Raw genomic sequence first — 20,326 nt, forward strand, 5'->3', positions numbered from 1 at the left:
CACTTGGACTTCTGCAACAGGAAAGGCTCCATCATTCAAGTGAGACTGATTCTGTAGAGTGACTAGACAGCAACAGCAAATCTAAAGGTATGTTATTTCACTGAGAATTACATAGACTGAATTGTTTTCATCTAATGTCCAAAGGGGTGTTCCCTGGCCTTGTGTCACTGCATTTATGCTTAGATGAGAATACCTTCAGTCCTGCAAACAAAAGCCATAAAATGATGCAATTGGAAGTAACTTTCAGGTATGCTCTGGTATTTAGAGATTGGTTTTGGCTGCACTGGGTGGAGTATTCAGCAGGAGCCAGGGAAACGATTACAAAGGTATCATACTTTCATTACCAGTTGCACTGAGTGGCTGTTGCCATAGTTCCCAAGGCCTGCCATCATCATGGCCAAATATAAGCAGATGTTTTCTGCATTCCAAGTTACCCAGTGGGTTTTATCTAATTTTTCTCCCCATCTCACAGGCTGTTTGGCCTGAGTCAATATGTGACTCTATATTGGCCTGGAGTGACACAGTGGGGGGTGAGACTTGAAACAGGAGTGGCACCTTATGCTGAACTGGTTCTTCCTTAAACTTTGTGGTTCTGGGACAGAATGGATCTGGCCTCCTGTGACACTGAATTAGATAAGCAGAATAGGAAGTATTTTCTATTAAATGTTAATGTATCAGTGCCTTGTCATTTCTCAATGGGAGATGCTGAATCCAGACAACTCATATGAATTTTGTCACGTGTGCGCACTTAAGGACAACATAACGGCTCTGGTAATTGGTAGTCATCTGCCAAATCCGGTTGTTGCCATTGTTTTATTAATGTTTTTTTCTTTCTCCCTCTGTGGAATGGAAAACTGAAGCCATATGACAAGCAATTCTACCATTTTGGAGTCAGTTCTATTTAAAACCCAAGTCTGAAAAGACATTTCTGCAAATTATTGCATGTTTTTTTTTGTTTTGTGCTAATGTTTTATTATATGGGGTCACCATGGTGGTGTCCCAACCCTTTCACGTGGTTGGGTCTCCTTTTATAATATACAAGTGCTCACCCATTTGAATATTATATGTGCATACTTCAGTAACTTGTTATGAAATGTATAGTTCCAAAACATCCCATAACCACCATAATTCTGAAAAGGCTATTAATTTAGGCAACTACAAAGGCTCTTACGATTATTGATTTTGATGTAAACATTCTGTTGTTTTAAAGTGATGTTTTACAAGAATAAAAGAATTTACTATATATCCAGTCTTCCTGATCAATGTTAAGTTTAAACAAAGTACTTGGGTAATTGGAGAGTGGCTTCCTATTTCTATTTTTAATTAATTTAGCATGCAATGGAAAAAGAAGGAAACAAAAGAATGCTGTGGCTGTGAGCTATCTTAAATCAGATAGCTCTATGGATCAGATGAGGTGGCTCACCCACAAGCCCAGCACACAAATACCATACTGTAAGTAGTCTGGCCTACTCCTCTTCCACTCTTGAAAATATTCTCTTTTCCTCTGGACAGTGTGGCACCCCCCTTAGCTTTCCCCAACTCTTCGTCTTATACCAAGTCCCAGACTCAGATAGTCAGGAGTCTGAAGTGGTTCATCACCAGGTATAAAAACACAAAGCTCAAGCTCCCATTCTCTCCTTTAATGACCTCCTGACCTCTTCTCTTGTCATTGTTTTCTTCTCTTCTTGACAGTAAGGTTTTTTTTCTTCTCAAATTTTCATTCAATACCCAACTTGCAGCCAGGCACTGGAGTTCCTGTACTTTGTTCCCACTTTAGCCTATCTGTCCAGCTGCCCATTCCCTTAAAATTCAACTCCTAATGGTGTAGCTTTAGAAAGCATATATGGTTCAATTTGTAAGACACCCTAAAACAAAATAATCCAACACTGAAAAGTGTGCAGCCAACAATGCAAATTAAACCTGTCTTATGTTGGTTGTGGGATAATGACAGACAGGTTAAATCCTTTGTACAAAATAGAGGTTAGAGTAGATAATCTACATAATTTAGAAGAACACTGCCAATGCGTGCCTTCACATCAGAGTTATGATACACCTGATGGATGTTAATAGAGAAAAAGAGCAGGACAATGACGGCATGCAGGATTAGGATTCTATGTTGGATTAAACACTGAGGGCATTTTTGTAACATGCATTAGCATTGACACAAACATGCCATTTTTTAAACTTGAAATTAGCTAATAAAATGTCAGTGATTGGCAAAGCCCTCTTGATATGCCTAAAGCTTATAGGCAGTATCACTAAGCAACTTTTCTTTCAATGACAACAGAACTAAGGACCCATCCAGATTGTGTCAGCTTTAACGATTTCTACTCAATGCTGACAAATACACAGCAGAGCAGGGGAGATAACACCCCCCAAAGTCAGCCTTGAGAGTGATTCCACTGGTAGAGTCTGGTCATAGTAGTGCATCACACTTTCAGATATATGCCCATATTTTATGGGGCAAAAAAACAATGTTACTTTATCATAGGTCAAATCATCTCTTGTATTCATGTCATGGGTAGCATATTAAAAAGATGAACTGAGTTAGACCAGACTTGCATAAAAAGAATCTACTGATTCTGGGAAAATTTCTAGGTGTGTGACAGTCAATTCCTATATTATTTTTTTTCTAAACTGGGTCATACTTTACCATATCATCTAGCAGAACATACAGTGGTAATACTGACGCCATTAATCAACTAAGTATGCCAAATGACCTGATTTCTAAGAGAGGTGGCATTTTTAACAATAGTTAAAGTTTTTCAGCACCCTGAAATGCCTAAGACACAGTATTGTTCATTTTCAAACTTTACTTAAGATTTTGTTTTTGGATGTTACAACCTAACGTATTCAAACTGATGCTCTAGTGTATAGTTACTAAAAAAGTCTAGACCACCCCCTGCTGGACAAAACATAAACTGAAAGAAAATTTTCACATGGACATATGATGACAGTTTTGTCCTAAATCACCACTGTGGCTACAGCTATAGATTCTTGACTTTAACCAATTATATTCCATTCTGTCAAGTCCTTTTCTAAAAAATGTAGAGTTTTATTTCTTCTTATTTTTATTATGTGTGTTCTTCCAGCTTTTTTCCAAAAAACAAATACATGGAGTGAAATTAGAACCAAACCTTATAGTCTTGCCTTCAGATGTTAACTAATTGGTTGCCAACAGGAATAGTTCAAAGGAGAAAATCTATACAAGCAGGAGAATGCAAATGAACAAAATTAGTACACTAATGAAGATTACAAAAGCACACATCTTTATAAATTTTTGATATAAGTAAAAACAAGGTCATTGGTTTGTATTTCTGAAACCACATTTTTACCACCATCTTTTTGGCGGAACAGATCAAACTTCTTCTCCTGCAGCTTTAATCTTTGAATGTTTATATCATTATTTGTTTTCATGTCTGCTTACTGCTTAATCATAATTCAGGGTCATTAGGGGCCACTGCCTATTCCCAAAGTACTGGGGAAAAATTCCAGGGTGGCAGTCCAATACAGGACACACACATGCACACACACACCCAGTATCACTCATGTGGATCTTTACTCAAATACAACTGAGATTGTCAGAATGTAATAAATGCAGAAAATAACGACACAGTTCAGAAGCTAAATTAGTTTTCTCATCAATGTCTGCCTTACAATACTAGGTAGGGAACAAGGATGAATAAAGTGATCGATTATACAGGTCTGCTAAGCTAACGAGACATGGAATGTTTTTTTTAACTTTGAGGGTTGCTCCACTATGACCAATCTCAAAGAAATATGGGTTATAATTGATTAAACACTATCTATAGTGCTAACCCAGTACCTATAGTGCTAACCAAAAATTAAAATGTTAAGAAAAACTAGGGGGTTCGCTTTGCTCGTGGTTCAACCCCCAGTCCTGCACTATGCGCCAGCCACTTCGCAACTCTGCCGCTCGCATATGTGGATTTCACTTTCACCAAACAACAAATCTTTTAATTCTTGCAGATATGCCTCTTCATTGGGAAGAAACACTACTTTTCCCTGATGGCAACACGAATTAGACGATCTACAAGTCTCCGACTTAAAGTTTAAATCTGGACAATATATTCGATCTCTTTTCACTGTTCCATTATTTCACAGAGTAATAATTTCTATTTGTTTGCGCTAATGCGATCTTTACTATCATTTTTTTGAGACTTTCGAATTCTAGTACTTTGTCATCTACTCTGTTATTTATTTCCGGCCCCGGGTGTGGTTAAATCTCTTGGCACAAAGTCTTGTCTTGCAGGACTTAAAGGATCTATCTGAAAAAATCACGTCTCGTATTGTCCCAGGCTAAAAAGTCTTGTCTCGTCCCCGGATTTTTTGATATAATAGAGAGATGAACCCTTGTATTTGCATCTATTATGCCACTATTGTTAATATAGATTGTTACACTGTGCTACTGGCACAAATGAGGAGTCTACCATTTAAGCTGTTATTTATTTTATAGAACTGTTTATCTAAACACAGGGACCAGACACAGGTTTCCTTCAAATTTAAAAAGTCAGAAATAGTATGGATTACAATTGAATCGTGTAGAATAAATGTAACATTAATAAGCCACCCCAAGAAAACACAGAAAGCTAACAACTAAACTCCACAGTCTGAAATTGACAGCTTATGATGCCCATCCTTCATTAATATGGAGACTGACTGATTCTTTAAAAATGGACCCAGAAGCACTGTGGGAAAGTTTTTTATTTGCCCACTGCTTTACTACAATGTTAATTACATAATTAAAAGATATTTGCTAAGTATAATGAGGATGACATCTTACTGGAGAACATTCTTCAAAAATTAAAAACATCGGCACTCTGTCACCATGATATACAAGTATTAAAATACAGGATATACAGTAGTTTTATATTTAATAGAAAACACAAATTAGTTTACCTGATGTACTCCTTGCTCCAGTTTCTATGCTCCCTTTTCCACTACTACTATACCAAATGTATAGTGTGCTAGGCCAGTAACATCACTTCAAGAGAGGCCCACTAAATCAACAAACTAATCAAAATGGCAGGCTTATATGACACTCTCTCAACCCCCTGGAGGTAGTAGCAAAGGACAGAATGAAAACAAAAATGACTTCAGTTATGAACAATGCTGCACATCATCTCTCTGACACACTAACATTAAGTACTACCAGACAAAAAATTATTCAGCATAAGTGTGTCAAAAAAAGGCAACTTGGGCTCCAATGATTCAAAGTGTTCACATTGGACAAAATTACTGAACAAGCATGAGATAATGGCAGCCTAGTCACACTTGGGATGCCATTCTCATTATTTTATAAAGAGACAGTTTCTAATAAAAATACTAAGCAAATATGGACTGCTGTTTGAAATACATGATTCTTAAGAGACATAACAGCACCCTAAAACAACACCACAGCTTCTTTGACACAATGTCTCAATGTCGTTAGCACTTGTGAAAGACTCGTTAAGAGCTGCAGATAACCCCACAAATTTTGGGGATATTCCTTTTTTCCTAGTGGGGCACATATAAACACTAATGGAGTTCACATTTTCTCTTCCCAATGTTGAAATTATAACAAGAAACAAGTTTCTTTGCTTTGTTCCTGTGGTAGGCTGGGGATAGTGGTGAAGGTTCAGGGAAAAAAAAGGCAGTGACTTATAACAAAAAGCTTTCAGTGCCATTCCAGTGCCGATGCTGGTAATGAAATGTATCCTTTACCTTACGGCATAGCACCCGAGGGGTACACGCACCCCTAATGGTCAAATCTCAGGCAACTAGTTGAGTTACATTGCCTTATGGCTACTAATACAATACTTGTGTGTTTATGCTGTCATACCTCACCGCACACAAAGAACTGTAAATTGTGCTGGGATATCCTGTGTTATATATAGATTTTTTTGACTAGCTTATTTATGCATCTGCCATTATGATATTGTATGTTATCAGCAGAGTCTATGATTTTGTAGTTCTGTGTTTTGCATTGGCAATCACAAATACATCAGCCCCCGAGGTCAGTGAATCCATATGTACATCCAAACTGTTCCATTGCAATTTACCTACTGAAAATTTTCAAAACTCTACCATGGTTTGGCATTACATTTTCTTATTTCAATTTATACTGCTTAAAGACAGGAAGTTAATTATTTTAAAAAAAGAAGAAAGAAAATTAGGATTAGGATGTTTTTAGGAAAGATGTGAATTATCTACTGTATATTTCTATTTTATGCTGTTTTATAATTTAAAGAGAATAAAACAATCTAAATGGCCCAAGGGACAAAACAGCAGTTAAAATGAGGGTGGGCTAATACTTTCAGGCAAAAGGCTAAACACAGGCTAATAATTATTATTTACAGTAAAACAGCACAACCTAGGGGCCACAAAGGGTAACAAGAAGTGAAAGTGCTGAACAGATCCCAAATAGATGTGGACTTCCTTTATTTTCAGCCACAAGCGGTATCAAAACACAGGTACAAGTACATTACATAGACACCAGATATTATCCATCCATTTCATATCATGTTAAAAGAGAAATTATGTATTTGCCATTTCAGATGGACAAAATGTATTTAAAACTTAATGCTAAAAGTGAACACAAAATCTAAAATATCTTGTTTGCAGAAATGTATCTAAAACTCAGCTGGACTATGAGTATTTCAATAATGAATGAATATATCCCATTTCCTACAGTAATGCAAAATTACTTTGGGGTTAACAAACTCCAAAACAAGATGAATATTCTCAAGTATAACAAGCGATTTCTATGTATAGTGTCTTTGAATGGTGAAGAAAGTTTAGTGATTTTTGAACCACAAAGAAAAAGAAGCTTAAAAAAAACTTAGTACATTAAACAAACAAAAGGTAGATGAAAAATACAAAGAAAATCAAACACACTGCATACTAACAAATAAATGGTACCCGGATTTGGTTTCATTAAGAAGGAGACCAGTTAGAAGTGCCATCATAAATTCAGGAGACATCTGGCATAGCTAGTTAAATCAAAATCCAAGGTTAACAATGAAATCCCAAGGTTAACAGTGAAATCAATGTTTCACTGGTATTCCAGCTAGTTACTCTCCTGAATAATATGACAATTATGCCATACTGCAAACAAGATACATTTTTAATTGTTTTGGTTTAAAAGTAAACTGTTAATCTAGTAGCATCCCAACATAGCACATTAGTGGGCCAACAACATCCCTGCTGTCATGGTGGTGATGGTGACTGTGGTATTGATCAAAACAGCAGAACATGGAAAGCTCATCGTATCTAAAGTACAAGGTCAAAACTTTAGTAAACTAGACTCTGTTTAGGCTTCTAAATGGCTGTCTATCAACAACCCCAAGCAAAAAGGATAGCTAACTTGGTACAAAAAATCCAACAAATTTCATCTTAATCTCCTAGTGTTAAATTACAGTATATTGTAAAGGTTTGCCAAGTACACCAAGCTATCACCTGTCTTGTTGCATGGTTAGACTCCTTTAAATACCAAAACAACACAAATTTATTTAGACATGGATTCTATAAGATGCAGCATGCCCATAGGGTGCCATGTGGAAATTATTAAGATGCACAATCATTACTACAATTTTCATTGCTACACTAATTTTTTTTCGGCATCATCCCAAAGCTTCTTAATACAGTTTAAAGATGAGGAATATGCAAGTAATTGAAGCAATGAAAATCACTGTCATATTCCTAGACCCATTCTGTGAACATACATGTTTTGTGACCTGGTACATTTTCATACTGGAAGGGTTATTCATTTGCCCTGCCTTCTTCAATAAACATTAGGGGTTCTAAAGTGCACCAGGAATACATTCACCACACCGTCACACTGTTACCACTGGTTTTTACTATTGACCAAAGAGGTTGGCTCCATGAACTTGTGATGTGTATGCCAAATTCTGATCCTCTCATCAGCATGATGGAAAAGGTATCTTGATTTGTTTGGCCAGGCAACCTTTTCCACTCTTCAGTGGTCCATTTTTTGATGCTTCTGTGCCCAGTGGAGATGCTCTTTGTTTTTCATTGAGAACATTTTCAAAAGTCACTATGGATATTTGTTTTGCCCAAGTCAATGCACAGATGAACAGTAGCAGTTGCTTGAAATGCTGATCTGTTGGATTTATACAATACACCGCTAATCACGTGATGTATGATGTGCTCGAATGTAGAATTTATGTGAAGGTGAGTGGAGTGCCAATCAACTGGCAACTTAGGGTTAAATATATTTCACCATACAAATAAAGCTTTTCAGCTTGACTAAGATTTGTTTAAAAAAATACTAGGGGGCTTTGCCCTCTGCTCACTTCACTCACCAACTCCACAGCCTGCACTATGTGACAGGCACTTTGCATCTCTGCTGCTCGCGTATGTGGATTTCATCCATCCATCCATGTTCTAACCCGCTGAATCAGAACACAGGGTTCACGGGGGTCTGCTAGAGCCAATCCCAGTCAACACAGGGCACAAGACAGGAACCAATCCCGGGCAGGGTGCCAACCCACCACAGGACACACACACACCAAGCACACACTAAGGCCAATTTAGAATCGCCAATGCACCTAACCTGCACCCGGAGGAAACCCATGCAGATACGGGGAGAACATGCAAACTCAACGCAGGGAGGACCCGGGAAGCAAACCCAGGTCTCCTAACTGCGAGGCAGCAGCGCTACCACTGCGCCACCATGCCGCTATGTGGATTTCACTTTCACCAAACAACAAATCTTTTAATTTTTGCGGATATGCCAGTTCATTGGGAAGAAACACTAGTTTTCCATGATGGCAACACGAATTAGACGATCTACAAGTCTCCAACTTAAAGTTTAAATCTGAACAATATATTCGATCTCATTTCACTGTTCCATTATTTCACCGATTAATAGTTTCCGTTTGTTTGTGCTAATGCAATCTTTACTATCACTTTTTTTGAGAACTTCAAATTTTAGTACTTCCATTATTTCTAATCTGCTCTGCATGTGTATCGCTCCAACATTTTTGAACCTCTTTACAACATTCTACTTTGTCATCTACTCTGTCTTTTATTTCCGGCCCTGGGCATGGTTAAATCACTTAGCACAAAGTCTCGTCTCGCGGGACTTGAAAGTATCTCTCTGAAAAAGTCACATCTCATCCCAGGCAAAAAAGTCTCATTTCGTACCAGGATTTTTTTATATAACAGAGAGAAATGCCAGATTTCTACCAAATGAATGTGCACTTGTTGGAATGAGTAGAAATTCTCGCATTATGAGAACCTCAAATTCGAATAACACAAAAACAGATGACAAGGCATGATACCTTATTCTGTTAAAAGTTAGATGATGCGGCAAAACAGATTAACATTTAAACTGGCAATATTAACCAAACTGACCAACTAAGTAATATATTTATATAAAATGTAAAATTTTGCAGGCATTTTCTTGCCTAAGAAAATACAGTATCTGTAGGAAAAAGTAGCATTTGCCACTTTATCTATTTTTTAATACTTTGATTTGTAATGAAAGTTACAATTTTATGGACAAAACTGGTAACAGGAAGGTTAAAATCTCCATAATGTGCCTTTAATCCATTGTCTATGCCAAATCAATAATCAAGGTCAAGCCAAGAAAACAATGCTGAAATTTTGAATTTTATGTGAACTGCTTATCTAAAGGCACTAAAAGATGACAAAGGCAAGTAACGTGCATTGCAAAAAACACATGCAACTTTACCATTTATTCCATCAATACTAAAAGTTCAGAAAGCAACAAAAGATTTCCTGCAATCCGCATCTAGGAAGTTGAGTGCTTTAAGTACTGCACACAACTGCAGTGACCAAGGTTTGAGTTTATGTGATATCTTTAGCAGTATTTCCCCTTGTATTCTGGCTTTTTTGCTGTATTAAACTTTTAACACTAAATCTTCCCAGGATGAATGATTCAGGCTGTGAATGTCTGAATCTGCCCTGTTGTGGACTAACATTCAGTTCATGGTTGGGTCCCACCTAGCGAATGATACTGTTAGCACAGATTACAGCACCTTATGATACTATAATAGAAAAACTATTAGTTCAGAAAGTGAAAGGAATGCAACACCACCTTTTTTATTTTTTTACTGTAGTTTATAACTATGCTGTTGCATCTAGGTCTTTACAATAAATCCATGTATAATAACAATGAGCATATTTAGATAAACACAATGGGCTTGAGGATGCATTACATAACAACATGTTGAAACAATGTCCAATGCTTGGTTTCAATCTATGTTTTGTCCTAATGGAGTTTGGCAATAACTCCAAAACACTGCCAGTCCTTCACAAGCGTCATTTGCACTTGAGCAGTTTAAGCTCATCAGGAGACCAAAAATGTAGTCTAGCAAACTGTGGGTATAAAACAGAATTGCTGGACACAGCAACAGCACACAAATGGAATATGCAAAAACCACAGAGAAGACATACCAGTCTCAAAAATACAAAGAAGGATGGAGCAAGCATGCTGACATGACAATGGTCCTCACCTTCAGAATTAAAACATTAAAAACAACACTGTGTACATATTATATGGCCAAAAGTTTGTAGACACCTGACCATCACACCTATATTAGCGTATTGGACATTCATTTCCAAAACCACTGGAGTTAATAAGGAGTTGGCATGGTCCACCATTTTGTGGCTGAGCTGTTGCTGCTCCTAGGCACTTTCACTTCACAATAACAGCATCTACACAGTAGACCGAGGCAGAGCAGAAATGTCATGTACTGACTTGTGGCAAAGGTAACAAGTTATGACAGTGCCACATTTAAAGTCACTGGCCTCTTTAGTTCAACCCCTTATACTGCCAACATTTGTCAATGGACGTTGCATGGCAATGTATCTGATTGTATGCACCTGTTAAAAATGAGATCAGCTGAAACATCTAACTCAATAATTTGGAGGGGTGTCCACATAAGTTTGGCAATAATGGATGTATAAATGGTACACACGTATAGAGAGGACAAAATTGTAAAAATTGCATTAGTGACATGATTTTCATTATATTTCCAATAATTACCTATACAGTATATATACCTCGTATATACAGAGAGGGTACAGTGAAGTGCATATTCTGCACAATTGTCCATGTGGAGTATGTACATTCTCCCCTTATCTATGTGGTCTTCCTTCAGGTGGTTTGGTCATTTTTTCATCTACAAAGATGTGAATGTTAGTCTGAATGGCAATTTCAAATGTGGTTCTGTGTGAGTGTGTACACAAGTGGGCTGTCAGGTCCAGGGCGGTTCTCCCCTTGCACCTTCTACTCTCAAGAGACGGACCTGCCACCCCACCCCCATGATCCTTAAGTGTATTATGTATTTTGATTAGCTTTTTTTGTATATGCAGGTGTTTTATTGCAATCTGATAAACTGATACTACTACTGTATTTTCCCAGCATTAAACGTGTGTGTAAACATATGTCTTACAGATAAAGAAAAAATAACCAATACTGCACTACAAATTGTGTGAGGGTATTCATAATTTTTCTTAATATCAGCCAATTTTTATAAAGCAAATGTGCAAATATTTAGGTTGTTGACGTTTGTTTATGCATTTAGTTGAGGGTTATGAAAAATGGTGAAGTACTAATATTTAAAGACACAAATTGAAATATCCTTGAAATAGACTAGTAAAGATAAATGCATTTGTGTATGTGCATGCAGTGTAACAGGAATGTGAGTCTGCAAGTGTTAGAGAGCTTGCAAAACTGCGTGGGTGTGGTGTATGCATTCTTCAAGACAGGATCTGAAGAGGAGGTGATAAAAAGCACCAACTGCTGCCCTCTACTACCTTCTGTTGCTCACATCCCTGAGAATGTTTAACGTGCAGCGTTTTTTTTTTTTTTCCCTATCGGTATAACTAAATATTATAAAGCCAAATTACCTCCAAATGACAACAATAATGGAGAAGTGGCTTAATGCTGAGATGCTACGTCCTCAGCAGAGCTCCCCCCAGGACATTCTCCTTTGCTTTTTTACACTGTCTGCCAGATTAAGTTTTATATCTTGAAAAACAGCTCACAGTTAAAAACGATTTGTTTTTGTTTTCTACTGGAATACAAATTGTTTCTTTCCTGGAGCACGTGGAACATGGAGAATGTAATGAGGTTTTTAAAAATGACAAGCATTTGGAAAAGTGGCATAACTTCTATTGGTATGTACCATATTACCACACCAAAGATTGAAAAACCCAGTATTTGGCCATTTATAGATCAATACCTGTTGCACAGCTGCACTCGGGCCCTAATCTGGGATCCTGAGTTGATTTGTCATGTGGTGGGTGCAGCAATGTGCTGTATCTGTGTGCTCCTAACCACCACCACAATCTGTATTCTAATAGTTAATTTTTCAAATCTACTTAGTGTGTGCTCTCTCAAGGGCAAATGAAACAGGCAGCTGCAGGATTCTTCTCTGTGATGTATTTCAGTGTTTCTTTCTTGGCTTCTTTGCATATTTGAATTTTTTTTAGCTGAAAAAAAGACCTTGAGGAAAATCGTGTATGATTCTAGGCTCTCTTTTATATACTCAGCATTATATTCAACCTTCACAAGTCAATAAAAGTGAAGGAAATGCAAAGTATTCCTTCTTCAATTAAATCACTACTGTAAATGTTAACATTGTGTGTTGCCACAAAATGAAATATTGTAACCAAAGAGGACTCTTTTCAACAAAAATGAGACAACTGCCTTTTACTTGCTGCTGCAGTATACTCCCTTCTAATTCTTTAGCCTCACATCCTCCTGCATGTCACCCCAGCCTCAATCATCTTAAAGACACGGTTGGCTGAACAATGAAGGTCAGATTAACTAACCCTCTGGTCACAGTACTTGGTCCTTAAGTTGTAAAGAGTGTGATTCAGTTTCTCAAACACACACACACATGCACAATGTATATATAACTGTGATAGGAGAGAAGCTTATTAATAGGTTTCAAAATATTAGGTAAACTTGAATGCAGAGGAAGACACAACCAACACTGATAACGTCCCAACAAACCCAATTACTAACCCAAAAAGTCAGAAGCTGGTTCCCATAGATACAGCAGAACAACCACAGAAATACAGCTCATACATGAACCATGTTTTAAAACATACAACACTGCTACTTAAACAAGCCTGCTGTGTAGCTGTAATACTATTTCAATTATCAAATAAACTAAAAAGAAAAATTCTTTCAAACATATTTGCTCAGTTTTTTCTTAATCCAGCACTGACTAAAAATAGCAGTAAATGAAACACTAGACCACAGACACCATTGATCCATTCTCCTCCCTTCCACGACATCTTCACCAATTGACCTTTTTCCTTTGCACTTCTCTATCCTTGGTTGCTCATTATAAACTATTCATATCTACTCTTTCCCCAGACAGGCTAGCCTCCTGTCTTGATATATCTTGTGCTCCACAGCTATAGCCCGATCTCCAGCTTTAAACTGGACATTACACTTAGACTGCTCATATGTCAGTTAGTGACTGAGGTCTTTTACAGTCTGCTAGAGCCACCATCCTGTCTGCTTCTAATCTTTCTTGCCTATTTAACTCTATGTAACAACATGCCATCAGATGTTCCTGACTAGAGTAATCAGGCCCCGACCTGGTTCAAATGCCTTGCTTTTCTTTTTTCATGGGCCAAGTTATTTTCATGAGTACCCTGTAGCTTTGTATTTGATACTTCTCTTAATGTGTACACCACCATTCTATCCTACATCACTTCACTACCATTGTTGTGCTAATGAGACACAAATCAACAATCATTCCTGAATGGCTGAAAAAAAAATTCAAACTTAACTTCTTCAACATTTTGGGTTTAACTAACTTGATACTGTCTCTCATACTATTTGTTGAATCGGTTAGCCACCATTGGCATTACCGATACCCCTTTTATATGGTTTATTGTCTAATCGTACTCAGTTTGTTCATCTAAAAAAACTCTCAATCATGATCCCTCCCAGTCACTAGTGGAGTTCCCCAGGGATCGGTGTTTGGCCCTTTACTGTTTTTAATATATCTACTCCCTTTAGGTTGCATTTTTAAGAAATTTGGAATTGAATTTCATTGTTATGCAGACGATACTCAGCTCTGTATATCTACAAAGCCCAACGTCCTTCCTCCTTCCTGCCTCAATGACTGTCTATATGAGGTAAAATCTTGGTTTTCTTCAGATTTTCTCCAACTCAATAGCTAAAACAGAGGTTCTCCTCATTGGCTCCAAGTCTGTTTTATCAAAATCTAATAATTTTTTGCTTAATATTGATGGTACATCAGTCTATCCCCTCCCCTCATGTTAAAAGTTTGAGAGTTATTTTTGATACTCTATATTTTGAATCCCATATTAATAATGTTATACGGTCATCTTTTTTTCATCTCCGTAGCACTGCACACCTCCAACCCTCCCTCACACTAAATAGCACCGCCATCCTTACTCATGCATTGGTCACTTCCCGCATTGATTATTGTAGTTCTGTTCTCTTTGGTCTCCCACATAAGCTTCTCCATAAACTCCAGCTTATTCAGAATTCAGCTGCCCAGCTCAGACTTCTTCCGTGCAACACATTATCCCATCTCTTAAACAGCTTCATTGTCTTCCTGTAAAATTTCACATTGATTTTAAAATTATTCTACTTACTTTCAAAGCACTTCATAACCTTGCTCCATTATACCTCTCTGACCTCATACATGTTTATATACCTAACCGCACTCTTAGGTCCTCTACTTCTGGTCTTCTCATCACCCACCCCTGCATGCCTGATCACCATGGGTTCCAGGGCATTCAGTTATAGTGCTCCTCGTCTCTGGAACTCACTACCACAAAACATTCGGGACACAGATTCACTACCTATTTTCAAATCTCATCTTAAGACTTATCTAATTAGATTCGCTTACACTACATGACCTTAGGCTGTATTCTTAATGCTGTATTTTCAGTTCCATGGATATAGATATATGTATATGTGTATGTGTATGTGTACTTGCATGTTTTTGTTGGTTTTATTTTATTATCTGTCCTTGGGTGTTTGGAAAGGTGCCTTGAAATAAAATGTATTATTAATATTTAAAAGTAGTAAGTAAAGTGATCCCTGTGAAAGACAGTTTCATATTTATCCTGGAAACAAAGGCAGTGATCCACTGTTTCAGGTTCTGCCTCTGCCACCCACAGACTTTCCATGCTCCTGCCATCTGGCAGGCAATACAAGTGAATCCAGACCCACACCCGCAGGTTCAGGGAGTTTCTACCCGCAAGCTAACAGGCTACTGAACTGCTGAACACTGATCACTTTGACAACAAAAAGTCAAAAATACTAGCCACTTTTAGACATGCCTTCTGTACTTAAGCTGGGAAGTGTCCTCTTGGTGTAATACTATGTCATGTGCTTTTCAAGAAGTTCTTCTGCTCTTGGCAAATTCCTTGTCAACTAGGCAACCTGTAACACTATCAATAAACAAGCATTACCTATGCAACAACCTTCAGGAGCTATTTTGTGTCCTGAGAGAATGTTTTACTCTAGTACAGCGGTTCCCAACTTGGGGGTATGCAGCGGACCGGTTGGGGGTACGTGAAAATAATATTGGTAATGGCGGAAAATACCAAAAAGAGGACTTAAAATAAAAACACAAAGTTATAGAGTTTTGGTTTACAAAGAGAGATGTTAAATTTGTCATTAGATCCGCCCACCACTAGTCATATCGCACGACTGCACATGTGTCCTCCCCCTCTTCGTCAAAACTGTCACTGTGATTGAAAGTGGTCCATCATTTTAGTGTTCGATTGGGCTGCAAGTGAGTAATGTGTATTAATAGGCCCAGATTGTTCCTTTTTTATGGGTACTTAATTTGAAGTGTTTAGCTATTATTTATTGTTTTGAGTGACTTTCTATTGATATTGTTTTGTGCCCCAAAATGGATACGTGGTTGAAAATGAACACTTAAGAGAGCTGCAGTTAACATTGAAATTCAACCTGCTGATTCGGCAGCTACAAGTACTTCGAAGCAGTCTGATGATTTACAAGCGCAAGGAGACCAGGGTGCAGCGATTGATAGGTCTGATCTTGCAAGAGATGCTGTTTTTATTTGTTTTGATCTTATGTTAGGCTGCTATTATAAAAAACTGAAATAAATTGTAAAATGTAAACTCAAAAATAAAAGCCTTTAAATGTCATTAGGTTAATTTGAGTCGTTTGATTATTTAGCTAACCTAAGAAAATAAAAAATAAAAACTTTTTTGAGGGATGGGTGGGGGTAATGAAAAGAGGGGGTACTCATAAATGAAAAGCCTAATCAAGGGGTATGGAAGAGGGAAAAGGTTGGGAACCACTGCTCTAGTACATAAGCTAGCTATTAGGTATTTAGCAACCAATAAAGGAAAGTTTTTCTGAATAAAAAATACACAACGACACAACCACAGCACAATGGTTAACTGTACTGCCTTATAGCATGCAGGAATCGAACTTTAGCATTTAGCAATGTCTAAATGCAATTTTTATGTGGGAGGAACTGCAGCACTGGGAAAAAAAAACATCCAGACATGGGGAGAATATGAAAATGCCACGTCAAACAGGCTGAGAATAAACCTAGGTTCTTGATGCAGCATGCTATGGTATAATATTCTTTGTGGCTTTGTTTTTTTTTTTTTTTTGGTAATCCTGTGACATTGTGTATGTATATTGTTATTCAAAATATCAGGCTAGAATAAAGCTTCATTATTTCAATAATTAAAACTAGGGAGATCCATCCATTATCCACACGGTGGCGCACTGATAGTGCTGCTGCCTCGTAGTAAGGAGACCTGGGTTCGCTTCCCGGGTCTTCCCTGCGTGGAGTTTGCATGTTCTCCCCGTGTCAGTCCAAAGACATGCAGGTTAGGTGGATTGGCGATTCTAAATTGGCCTTGGTGTGTGGGTGTGTCTTGCGGTGGGTTGGCTGGGATTGGCTCCAGCAGACCCCCGTGACCCTGTGTTCGGATTCAGCGGGTTGGAAAATGGATGGATGGATGGATGAAAACTTGGGAGAATGCAGCTATCTTAAAGTAAATGATTCCTTCGTGAGTCAAAATGTTCCTGTAATTGTGATATAGCGGGATTGTGAGAGATCAGATTACGCACACACTGATGAGCAGTTACAACAGGTCTGGATTGGTTTCGGCGTGTAGTATTGTTTTAATTACCGTTTGAGTTACACTTTAGTCATTCGACGCAAAGTCGCATTCCGAACAACGTGCAAACATCAAGTTCATGTGCAAATTGGGGACATTAGCATCATATACGCGTAGCGGGAGGCCTTCAACGTCCAGAAATGATTGAAAAGGTACGACGACTGATTCCAAATGATCGAAAAATAACCATCGCGGAGTTGGAGCAAGAGGTTGGATCTCCCGCGGAGTTTGTTCCGAGGCTGCTGACAACGGATCAGATGGAATTTCGCATGTTTGTTCCTGGAAATCTGTTTCAGAAACTTTCGCAGGACCTGACACATTTCTAGAAGACTGTCACTGTTGATGAGTAATGGGGTGTACGCCTACGACCCGGAGACGAAGATGTAGTCATCAGAGTGGCACACAAAGTTGTCTTCCTGACCAAAGAAATCACACGACACATCAAATCCAAGACAAAAGTGATACTCATTTCATTCTTTGATGTTGGCGGTTTGGCGCACTTTGAATTCATACCGCCTGGACAGTGTTACTGGTGTTTTCTACGTGTACGTTTTGCAAAGGTTGCGCGATGCAGTTCGAAGGAAGCGGCCGGATAAGTGGCTGGGCCACTGGTTTCTGCATCGCGATACGTACGCACCGAGCCACACTTCTCTTGTTGTGCAGCAATTTCTGGCCGATAAAAACATTCCAGTCACCACTCAACCACCATACTCCTCGGATAACTCTCCTTGTGACTTTTATTTGTTCCCTAATTTGTGACTTTTATTTGTTCCCTAATTTAAAAATGGGACTCAAGGAAACACGTTATTGAACTGTGGAGGATATCCAACCAAGTGATACGGCTGAACTCCGGAAGATTCCACAAAAAGACTTTAGCTGGCGTTTCCAACAATGGCAGGATCGATGGATCAAGTGTGTGTGTGTGCAAATGGGTCGTACTTTGAAGGGGACTAGGTGAAAGTGTTCTCATATGTAATACCGTTACATTGCAATACCACTATTCCGGGAACTTTTAGTGGAACTTTTTGACGATACAAAAAGATCAGGCCACTTAGTCCTCTTAAACATGACACTGTCACAGTTACATGCATTTGTAATAATAAGGCAAAGCCCCACAGTATTTTCCAGTCTCTCAACATATGCATCATGATCATTGTGAAATTAAACGAGCATGACTCTGGTGCCTAAAGACAAGTAATAAAATGTAATTTATGCTTTAATCAATTAAAAAACTATCTGACAAGTAATAAAATGTAATTTATGCTTTAATCAATTAAAAAACTATCTCTATTGTTGCACAATGAATATGAAAAGTTCTGAAAAAAAAGATTCCAGTTTTAATAAACAGACTGAATAAATTTTTACTCATTGCCTTTTCAGTCCTGCTTGTTTATTAGTTTTAAGCATGTTGAGCACGAGGAATACTTTTTTAATAATAAAGGGTATTAAATATTATTTTAAAGAGGTGAGCAAAGAACTTTCAGAGTTTGTGCATGTAACTGTCAATAGGAAATTAAATTCATGTTATTAAATCTGCAATGACAGTAAGTTATTAAATCTGCAGTAACAGTCTTTAAGATGAGAAAACCTGAAATAAATTCACTTTCAACTAATTCTCATCTGTGTACATAAAAATGTTACAAGTACTAATTGATCAGGTATATTTTGCCAAAACAGGAATGATAAAAAATGTTTGCAGTCTTTTAACTAATACAGGTTCTCTTTTCTAAAGCAGTACATGACAACCATGTTCCAAGTAGGAGAGAGCAATGTTCCTGTGATATTTGTAGAAAAGTACATTTCCTTGTGCAGTGCTTTGTAGTTCTTACTTGAGCAGGTTCCTGACACACCAGGATGCAACCAGTAAAAACAGTTGAAATTACAACCCAAGTCAAAGAATTTATTATAGAAATAAAACAGAAAAGAAACTAAGCAAGCATTACCTGAGGTCCCACACCTACACTATGTTACAATTTATCATTGGTTAATTAATGTTTACTCACTAGGCAGTTTAATTAAGCCATCAAAAAATCTCAACTCATTTATAGTATGCAAGTCTTCACTACACACAATCGTCACTTAACTATGTGAGTTAAAGCTAGCCTTGTTATACCATACAGTATACAAATCAATTGCTCAAAGTCTGACAATTATGGTTCTATTACATACACTGCACCTCAGTTACTAGGCAGAGAGTACTAATGTCCATTTCTTCTATTACTGTAACTTGAAAGCAATACTTTAATGAAAATTATTATTTTCTTGTATTATAAAATTGCCAATTGAAATGACTTACAGTGGTTCATTTCCTTCTTGTATGTGTTTACTTGGTCCCCATTTTTTTCTCTTCTAGTCATCAATTTTACTTTGGCCAATAAACTTCTCCTTGTTATAGGAGATGGCCTTAAAACAGATGAACATATGAGTAAAAAATATGTGGTGTGCAGCAAATACAATCAAGAAGTACTACATCATTATGATTTACCGGTACTCTTTAGTTAAGTAGACAAATGTAATGTATTGTAATATTTCTACGCTTTATACTCATGTATTCAAAAAATTGTTTTAAAATGTACTGGGAACAAGAGACACTATAAGAGTTGTAAAACAAGGCCCTTTTGAAATTTAAACTTCCACTGAGGAATCAGAAAACAAGATTTTGCAGCTGTAGTTCTACAAAATGCCTGAATTTTTGATTATGGGATAAAGAAGCAGCATATAAAGAATTCTACAAATTATTGAGCAGATGTTGTAAATGCTGTAATATTTTAATAATATTTTAAAAAGAAGATATTATATACAGATTTTCCATTTGCTTTAATCAGATATCAAGGAAGCCATCAAGCATTTTAGCTTATGGACCTTTTTATAACCCTAGACTACTGTAGACAATGGACTCATCCATATTTCTGAGCCAGAGATTCTTATTCTGATGGTGACAATGGTCTGCTCTTTGTCTGTCCAACTGACTGTATGTTACAGATCAAGTCAGCATTAAAGGATGAGCTAAATGCCTTTTCCCTCTAATGTAGGAGTATTTTCTCCTCTGCTGCCTATTTTGAGCTGTGCATGGTTGATTTTGGACTACCTTTAGGCTCAAGAAAAAATCCTAGAGTTTGACCATCTTCATTGTTTAACCCATCACCACTAGATTCTTTCCATG

At 37.5% G+C, this 20,326-nt stretch overlaps 1 protein-coding gene across 3 annotated transcripts in view; it reads right to left on the reverse strand.

Moving 5' to 3' along the window:
* The window catches only part of nol4lb (nucleolar protein 4-like b), a 310,443-nt gene that overhangs the window by 166,653 nt on the left and 123,464 nt on the right, over positions 1-20,326 (reverse strand). The window lies entirely within an intron of this gene.

Source organism: Erpetoichthys calabaricus, chromosome 10 (genome assembly GCF_900747795.2).
Source record: "Erpetoichthys calabaricus chromosome 10, fErpCal1.3, whole genome shotgun sequence".
NCBI lineage: Eukaryota > Metazoa > Chordata > Cladistia > Polypteriformes > Polypteridae > Erpetoichthys > Erpetoichthys calabaricus.